Genomic DNA, 10,080 nt, shown 5'->3' with positions numbered 1-10,080 from the left:
TATACATAAACTAAAAGCATAGAAAAAAACCATTAATTTGGCTTCAAGCATAGCTTAATCTTGGATTAAGGAAAAGCCTTATGAAAAGCTTCATTTGGATTGAAAAGGGTCATAAGTATGACCATTTCTTAAGTGAGAGAGAGAAAGACCATTAGAATTAAATAGAATTTTATGTAATTCTTTACTATCATTAATTAATTAACTCAATAGCATTTCAAAAACCATATCAATTAAGCTTCTCAAGCTTGAGAGGGGTTGAGAAGAGAGAATCATTGAGAAATTATAGAAAAGATCAAAATTCACTATACTTATCTTATAATTTGCTTGATTCTTTGATCACGGTAGAGGCCCCCAACCAATCAATTGGTTTAGTATGTTGATGGAGCCACCAATGGGGATTGAAGAAAGAGAGAAGTATCAAAAACTAGTGAATTATTAAAGAATTCACAGTTCTTGGCTTAGATAGAGTAGAGTAACAATGCATAAGACACTATATTTTTTTCAACAAGGGGAGGCTTCTATTTATAGGAAAATTTGAGCTCCTAACCAAACAAACTGATTCTAGAATTTTCCAAGTCAGTTTGGTCACTTTTTGACCATTTTTAGGTCAGTTAAGCTAACTTTTTGGAACTAGACTTGAATGAGGAGAGAGGAGAGATGAAATATCTCAATTTTTATGAGTTTAAAACTCATTCAAGCATGTGAAATATGCACCTCCTTTAAAGAACTCTCCTTCCTTACATATGTGTCATAGTTTTTTTTACTAATAAACCTTGTACATTTTCAACTCTTCATCTTATGTGAAATATGCACCTCCTTTAAAGAACTCCCCTTCCTTACATATGTGTTTTTTTACTAATAAACCTTGTACATTTTCAACTCTTCATCTTATGTGAGCATTTACTCATTTTTGGATACCCAAAATATCTCATATTTTTAATATTGCTCATAGTTTTTTACTAATAAACCTTGTACATTTTCAACTCTTCATCTTATGTGAAATATGCACCTCCTTTAAAGAACTCCTCTTCCTTACATATGTGTCATAGTTTTTTTTTACTAATAAACCTTGTACATTTTCAACTCTTCATCTTATGTGAAATATGCACCTCCTTTAAAGAACTCCCCTTCCTTACATATGTGTTTTTTTACTAATAAACCTTGTACATTTTCAACTCTTCATCTTATGTGAGCATTTAATCATTTTTGGATACCCAAAATATCTCATATTTTTAATATTGCTCATAGTTTTTTACTAATAAACCTTGTACATTTTCAACTCTTCACCTTATGTGAGCATTTACTCATTTTTGGGTATCTTCTTTTTACAAATTGGATTTATCTCCTCCCTACACATGTATTGATGCTATTGGCCCATAGGAACCTTAATTGGACCATAGTCTAAAGATTTCTGAAAATCTAGACCCTTAGACTAAGGTTCTTTATACCTATTTCTAATTAATTCCAATTGCACATTGGAAAATTCTTTTTGAATTTCTGTTTTAGGGGAACTTATTTTAATAAGATGAGATATTTTTCTATCCAAAAATATTCAAAATCTGAATATTCTCTCTCTAGAATAAGTTTCTCTCTCTAGGCTAAAACAGTTAGAAACAAGGTCTTTATATTTCTGAAGAGGGATTGATTATAGGGGAAGATACTAGACATCAAAAAGGGGTTGGGGGAGGAATCTTACACACATCACACCCATTCACATCCATCACATTCATTGCATCTACATCACATCACATACATTCCATCCACATCACATCACATACATTCCATCCACATCTATCCTTATCACATCACATTCAATCCATCCATATCACATCACATTCATTCCATCCACATTACATCACGTCCACATCTATCCACATCATATCTCATTCATTCCATCCACATTACATCACGTCCACATCTATCCACATCACATCTCATTCATTCCATCCACATTACATCACATCCACATCTATCCATATCTCATCACATCCATTCACATGCACATCTATCCACATCCATCCATTCATTCACATGCACATATATCCACATCCATCCATTCATTCATTCACATGCACATCTATCCACATCCATCCATTCGCTCACATGCACATCTATCCACATCCATCCATCCATTCACATGCTTATCTATCCACATCCATCCATTCGTTCACATGCACATTTATCCACATCCATCCATCCATTCACATGCACATCTATCCACATCCATCCATTCGTTCACATGCTTATCTATCCACATCCATCCATCCATTCACATGCACATCTATCCACATCCATCCATTCGTTCACATGTACATCTATCACTTCACATCTCATTATCTTCCATTTACATCACATCACATCTCATCACATCCACTCACATCCACTCACATCTTATCACATCTTATCACATCGCATTTACATCTCGCATTTACATCTCCTCTTATCACATCCACTCACATCTTATCACATCGCATTTACATCTCCTCTTATCACATTCACATTCACATCTCATCTAATCACATTGCATCCATTTACATCCCGTCACATTCATTTACATTCATTCGGCTCTACATCACATCTTATCACATCCACTTTTAGTACTGTTTTCTACTTTCGATAATACTGATGGGACTTTTCTAAGTTCCTGCCAATTGCTTGGCCTAGTTAAAGGTACTTTTTCTCGATAGATATTTTCATATTCTTTCTCAAATTTCTCAAGTGAAATATATCTTCTTTTGAGTAAAAGATTCATGGGATTTACAAAAATCAATTCTACCCATATTTTCCAATAAAATTAATAATGCTCAAAATTTCACTTTTGATAAATACTTATAATTTGAATTAGGCCAAAAATTACTCTTTTACCATTTACTTGGATATCAAATATCATGGGAATCCCTCTTTTTGCATAAAAATAAATTTACCAAAAATTCATCTTGCTCTAGTTTGGAAGAGGAGAGATGAGAGATGAAATATCCCATGCTTTTGGAGTATTTTTGAATTAAAAAATGAGGGGTTGATGGGACTTCTAGGTGCCTCCTTGAATCTCTCTTCCCACTCCCTTGAGGTGTCAAAAAATTCACTTTTTTAAAGATTAAGTACCAGTACTAGAGTCAACTCTTCATCTTATGTGAAAATTTACTTATTTTTGGTGGATTTTCTTTTCTTCTTGCATTTTCTCTTATTCAAACACGGATTAATCCCAGAGGCCCTTTAGGACACTCTTTGGACCTTAATCCAAAAGTTTTTGAAAATAGGTACCCCTAAGTTAAGGTGTCCAGTGCACATATTCAATTAATTTCTAATGCACATTGGAAAACTCTTTTTAAACTTCTGTTTCAGGGGAATTCATCTTAAAATTAAAGGGTGACTTTGTATCCAAAAATATCTCAAAACTATATTATCTCTCTCTAGAATATTTTCTCTCTCTAAGTCAATTTAAGAGAAAATAAACTATTTCAAAGATTAAAGTCAAGGGAAAGGTGTATAGTGATGTCTTAACCTTCTAGATATAGAAGAGGAGGAATCTTACAATGAAGAGAATCTCAATTGAATTAATTTAATAGATGTTAAATATTTATTGTAGGATTTGGAGGGAAGCGATAAGTACCTAATGCCACGAGCAAGCTTAGTAGAGTCTGTGCATGGCAATTGGTTGGCCCTCCAATGATGATGGGGTTAAATATATTTCTCTATATAGTGCCTAGTATGGTGATCTTATGATAACTCTTATTCAACAGTTAAAATATGACTCCTATCTTAAGGGTGGACACCTTGGATGTGGTCTAAGAATTGACAAAATTTAAAACAAATGGGCTTCAATAAGTGTAATTCCATCATGCCACCTAGACATGTGGTGGAACTTACTAACAAGGCAAGAGTGGAGCTCAATGCTACAAACTAAAGGCTTTCAGCACATGGTGATGCAAGGACAATGAGACAAAGTGACAAGGGGGGGTTTCAGGCTCCTATTATGGATGAAGATTCACATTGGCCTAAATTTGAGTATGTTACACAAAGTGCACACCACCCAAGCTCAAATGATACAAGGACAATGAGGTAGAGGTGATAAGGGGGGTTTCAAAATCCTATTAGGGATGAAGATTCACATCGATCTAAATTTGTGGATGTTACACGATGTGCATAGATTCACATTGGCATAAATTTGATTTTGTTACATGAAGTACCTCTAATGCTATGAGAAAACTTAGTAGAGTTTATGTGCATGGCAATTGGCTGGCCTCCAATGATGATGGGGTTAAATATATTTCTCTATATACTGCCTGCTATGGTGATCTTATGATAACTCTAATACAATAGTTAAAATATGACTTCTATCTTAAGGAGTCATATTTCTCTATATAGTGCCTGCTATAGTGATCTTATGATAACTCTAATACAATAGTTAAAATACGACTCCTATCTTAAGGGTGGAAACCTTGGATGTGGTCCAATCATTGAGAAAATTAAAAAAAGATATGCTTCAACAACAAGTGAACTTTCACTAGCGTCGCCTAGACATGTGGTGGACCTTACTACTAATGAGGCAGTTGTGGAGCTCAATGCTACAAACAGAAAGCTTTCAGCAAATGGTGATGCAAGGATAATGAGGCAAAAGTAATAATGGGTTTTAGACTCCTATTAGGGATGAAGATTCACATCGGCTTGAATTTGAGTATGTTACACGAAGTGCAAAGATAATGGCAAAAGCAACAAGGGGGGTTTTAGACTCCTTTTAGGGATGAAGATTCATATCGGCCTGAATTTGAGTATGTTACAAGAAGTTCACCCCAACAAAGCCCTCATCATATCTTGTATGACAGAAGAGGTGAGGTGGATGTTGATATTCACCCCACAAGGTGGGCTATTCAATGGACAAAACTAGGTAGTGGAGTGTGGTGCCAAGGGTACTTGCATAAGGAGAAAAGAAAATGCAATGAGCTAATTGGCAGAGGGGGATTATTAGGGGTGCCAGTGCCTTATTTTGAGGGTCTCATTGAGATCACTTCAAGCCCTAAAAAACTTTTTATGTGGTTTTGTGGCAGCAACATTGATCATATGGGAGCCGACAAAACTTATGGAGAGGCCAGCAAGATGACATCATGTTTTATGGCCAATTATAACTAGGACATCCTTGAGATAGAAGCATTGTGGGATGTAAGCTTTGATCTATAGAATATTAAAACCAAACCACAACAACAGGTAAGGATGGCTGCATATTGTATGCTATTGGTGATGGTGATGTGTGCCCCATGTACCATAATGGTAGGGTAGTGGTGGTGACTAGGATGGTGACTAAAGAGATGGAGGTAAGAATCAATAGGACTACAGAGTTGATGTGCACAATTCATGGCTATAATTTGGTGGTTCAAAATGATCATATGTAATTTACTTTATCAACTAAAGGAAGCAAGAAAAATAAATAACCTATTTGGTAGTGGTGCCTACTTTTCCTTCTTGCGCGCTTGTGTGAGGACTTTCAGAAGCATGTTGAGAGGGTGAAAAATACATGTCTTTTGCAAACACCTTTACTTTGTCTCTACACAAAACAGCTTGGGTTGGATGTGGTCCAAAAAAAATTTGTTCACCAAGCGGTATGGACTTTAAGAGATCTCCAACAACCATTGAGACTTTTAGGTTAAAATTTTGATCCTTTCATCTTTTGATGATTTTTTTCCTAAACACAATTAGGTGTTCAATCCTACTACGTTATATTTAGAATAATTGCAAGTATAGCCTTTTACTTTTGGGATTTCTTTTAAAGTAGATCTTTAGCTACTACTAAAGCTCCAAAATATATCATGGAGAAACTTTGTATTTACATGCTTAATTAAATAGGATTTTAACTAGTAAATAAGAAGGCGGAGAGTTGTCCATGATCTTGTAGAGGAGGTGTGTTTTCCTATTTTATTAGAGAAATATATTTTGGTTAATATTTATTTGTCCATGATCTTGTAGAGGTGTTTTTTTCTATTTTCTTAGTGAAATATATTTTGGTTAATGCTTATTTTTTTGGTGTTTTTTTAAAATTAACTAGTTTTTTCTATCACCTGGCCTCTGTTCGCGGGATTACGCTCGCCAAAATGGTTGTCCCCCATTAAGAGTAAGGGACTCGAGTGCAAGAGGTTGTGAATAGAATGTACATGTACAAAAAAGGATATGTATATTCCCAAAAACCATGTATATATACCTATTCTTAGTACCTCTTCATAAACCATGATATGGGGTTTTCCTTAAGAGTAAGGCCCTCAGGTGCCAACAGGGTGTGATTGTAGGCCTTGTGTCCTTAGAAGCATGGATCTAGTTTTAAAAAATATATATAGAAGGCCATATATTAATTTCTTATTAGTCCTTAGCTAATGTATATAGCATTACACCACACATTTTTGAATGATAAACTTTCCTAAGTATTCATATTACAATTAGTCCTTACTAATGTATATAGCATTACACCACGTTTTTGAATGATAAACTTTCCCAAGTATTCATATTACATTTTTTAATGATAAACTTTCCTAATTATTCATATTACAAATCATGGATGCATAAGTATTCGTATTTCTAAGTTTGTTAATCTACATAAGATATACTTTACGCCTATCTTTCAAAGCTGAAATTTTGCAAGGCTTGAATTTATGTATTTGTTATATCATATCCTAGAAAAAACATAATCATAGACATTTTTATGGAGAAGCGCTAATCTATCCTATCTTTAATGATGATCATCATTGACATCCTCACAATATCAAAAAAATGTATTTTTTAAACTTATTAAGTGAAACTTTACATCTAGAGGGTTAGTATTTAAATTCCCAATGTTTTATATTGATTAGTCTTTGTAAAATGTAGGTGTGATTACATGACTCTTATTTCTCTTTCATGATATGATTCTCTACTAATTTTTTTCTAATAGGTTTTGCAAGATATAAGTACTTAAACACATTGCATTTACTATACTAGATATTAGTCAAGTCTATATTAGTTAGAAAAGCATGTTAGGGTGAGGCATTTATTCAAAAAAAGACACTTTTATGTCCTATTACTAAAGTAGTGCTAAGGTTCTCTCCTAGATATTCTTGAAAACTCCTTTATAATGCCTTAGTAAGGGTGGCTTCAAGCTTCTAGGCATAAGTAGAGTTTGCAACCATATGGGATAGATGGAGGTAGCTTCATAGCTTTCCCTTCTCCTTGCCGGTTGTGCTCATTGGCTTCATGCACCACCCACAATCACTCCATTATTCTTTAAGATTATTTCAGTCTTTTTCAATACTAAATTTTATACCTTAGAGGCTTTTAGACATAGCTCTCCGACCTTATTCAAAAAAGACACTTTTATGTCCTATTACTAAGGTAGTGTTAAGTTTATGCTTGACAACTGCTTTATAATGCCTTATAAAGGTGGCTTCAAGATTCTAGGCATAAAGTAGAGTTTGCAACCATATGGTATAGGAGGTAGCCTCATAGCTTTCCCTTTTTCTCTTGTACCCTATTGCACTCATTGGCTTCATGCACCACCCACCATCACTCCATTCTTCTCAGTATTACATTAAAATAATGATATTTTTTATTATCCCTTAAAAATCCTCTACTTTTGGAGAGAGTGGACCCTCTCTCTCTCTCTTCAACCATCCTTGGAGCTTTCCTTTCAACACACTAACCAATTGATTGGCTGGGGGCTTCTTCTAAGATAGAGAAGCAAGCAAAAACAAGAGGTAAAGTATAATTTTATGGTTTTTCTCTACTATTCTCAATGTTTTCACTTCTCAACCCCTCTCAAGCTTGAGAAGTTTCTAAATTAAGTGTTTATAATGCAAATCAAGCTTTTTTTAAGAGTTATAATGAATAATTAAGAAAAGTTTACATTTATGCTTAATTAGGATGCTTTTTATGTTTATCTCTCTCTCCCCCAAAGAATGGTCATTCCTATGACCAATTCTCTATTCAATTGATGCTTCTCATGGGGAAATTCTCAATTCACAAATCAAACTCTAGGCTTGTGAAGCTAGAGGTTATATGCTAGTAAATTATGGTAATCTTATGAGTTAAATCCATAAATTGGATTTAAGGTTAAAAGATAGTTATACTATCATAATTATATTACTAAGTCTTATTATTTTCTAAAATATTAAAAATTATTAGTAATAGTAGCGGAGCTATGGCAAAAATTTTAAGAAATTGATACATAATTCATTCTTATGCATAACGTGAAAAGAGGACTTCCTACCATATTCTAGGATTGAATGTCCTAGGCTAAAAGAATTATTTTTATCACATTCAATGGAAAAATAATTTTAAGGTTTATTTATAATTAAATAATTAAGAAAAGAGAAAATTATGATAATTTTATTTAAATGATAAAAGAGAAATTCCCATGACATTTGGAATTCAATCATTTAAATAGGAAGAGTGGAATTCTTAGCATATTGGAATTAATGGATATTTTATTTAAATTCAAAGAGAAATTTTAGATAAATTTATTTTATGCATGAGAAATATTTAAATGATAAAAGAGGAATTCCCATGACATTTGGAATTCAATCATTTAAATAGTAAAAGTGAAATTCTTAGCATATTATTTTATTTTAGATAAATTTATTTTATGAGAAATATTTAAATGATAAAAGAGAAATTTCCATGACATTTGGAATTTAATCATTTAAATAGTAAAAGTAAAATTCTTGGCATATTGAATTAATGGATATTTTTATTAAAGAAAAGAGAAATTTTAGATAAATTTATTTGATGATAAAAGAGGAATTCCCATGACATTTAGAATTCAAGCAATTAAATGTAAAAAGAGGAATTCCCATTGATATTTGAGATCCAAGAAATTAAATGGGAAAAAAGAGAAATTTTTAGTATAATTCGATTTATGAATATTTATCAAAAGTGGAAATATGGGTAGAATTGATTTTTGTAAATCCCATGAATTCTTTTATTCAAAAGAGGAATATTGAATATAATTCACTTGAGAAATTTAGAAAGAATATGGAAATAGTCATCGAGAAAAAGAACCTTTATCTAAGCCAAACAATTGGCAGAAATTTAGAAAAAGTCCCATTATCGGTGTCGAAGTAGGAAAAGCTACTAAATGGGAATGAGATGTGAATCGGGATAGATGTGAACGAATGCGATGTGATATGAAATGGATGTGATGTGATATGATGTAAATTGGGATAGATGTGAATGGATGATATGTGATGTGAAAAGATGTGAATGGGATGTGATAGGATGTGGTGTGAAAAAAATGAATGTGGATGAGATGTGAAGTAAATGGATGTGGATGTGAATGATGAGATGAGAATGAGATGAGAGGATACGTGAAAGGGTGAGATGGGAAGTAAATGAATGGGGATGTGTATGTGAAAGAATGTGATGTAAATGGATGTGGATGTGTATGTGAAAGAATGTGATGTAAATAGATGTGGATGTGTATGTGAAAGAATGTGATGTAAATGGATGTGGATGTGTATGTGTATGTGAAAAAATATAACGTAAAGGGATGTGGATGTGAAAGTGATGTGAATGTGGATGAGATGTGGATGTGGATGAGATGCGATGTGATGTAAGGGGATGTGGATGTGAATGTGATGTGGATGTGGATGAGATGTGATGTAATGTAAAGAGATGTGTATGTGAATGTGATGTGGATGTGGATGAGAAGTGATGTAATGTAAAGAGATGTGGATGTGGATGTGGATGTGGATGTGGATGAGATGTGATGTAATCTAAAGAGATGTGGATGTGAATGTGATGTGGATGTGGATGTGGATGAGATGTGATGTGATGTAAAGAGATGTGGATGAAATGAGATGTGATGTGATGTAAAGAGATGTGGATGAAATGTGATTTGATGTAAAGAGTTGTGGATGAAATGTGATGTGATGTAATGAGATGTGATGTAATCTAAAGAGATGTGGATGTGAATGTGATATGGATGTGGATGTGGATGAGATGTGATGTGATGTAAAGAGATGTGGATGAAATGTGATGTGATGTGAATATATGTGGATGTGAAGTGATAGATGTTAATGTATGGATAGATGTGGATAGTCGTGCATGTGAATAATTGGATGGATG

Source organism: Cibotium barometz, chromosome 38, assembly GCF_041138505.1.
Source record: "Cibotium barometz isolate CiBa-2024 chromosome 38, ASM4113850v1, whole genome shotgun sequence".
NCBI classification, from domain to species: domain Eukaryota; kingdom Viridiplantae; phylum Streptophyta; class Polypodiopsida; order Cyatheales; family Cibotiaceae; genus Cibotium; species Cibotium barometz.
The sequence above is the reverse complement of the archived record's forward strand: the minus strand, read 5'-3'. Positions refer to the sequence as shown.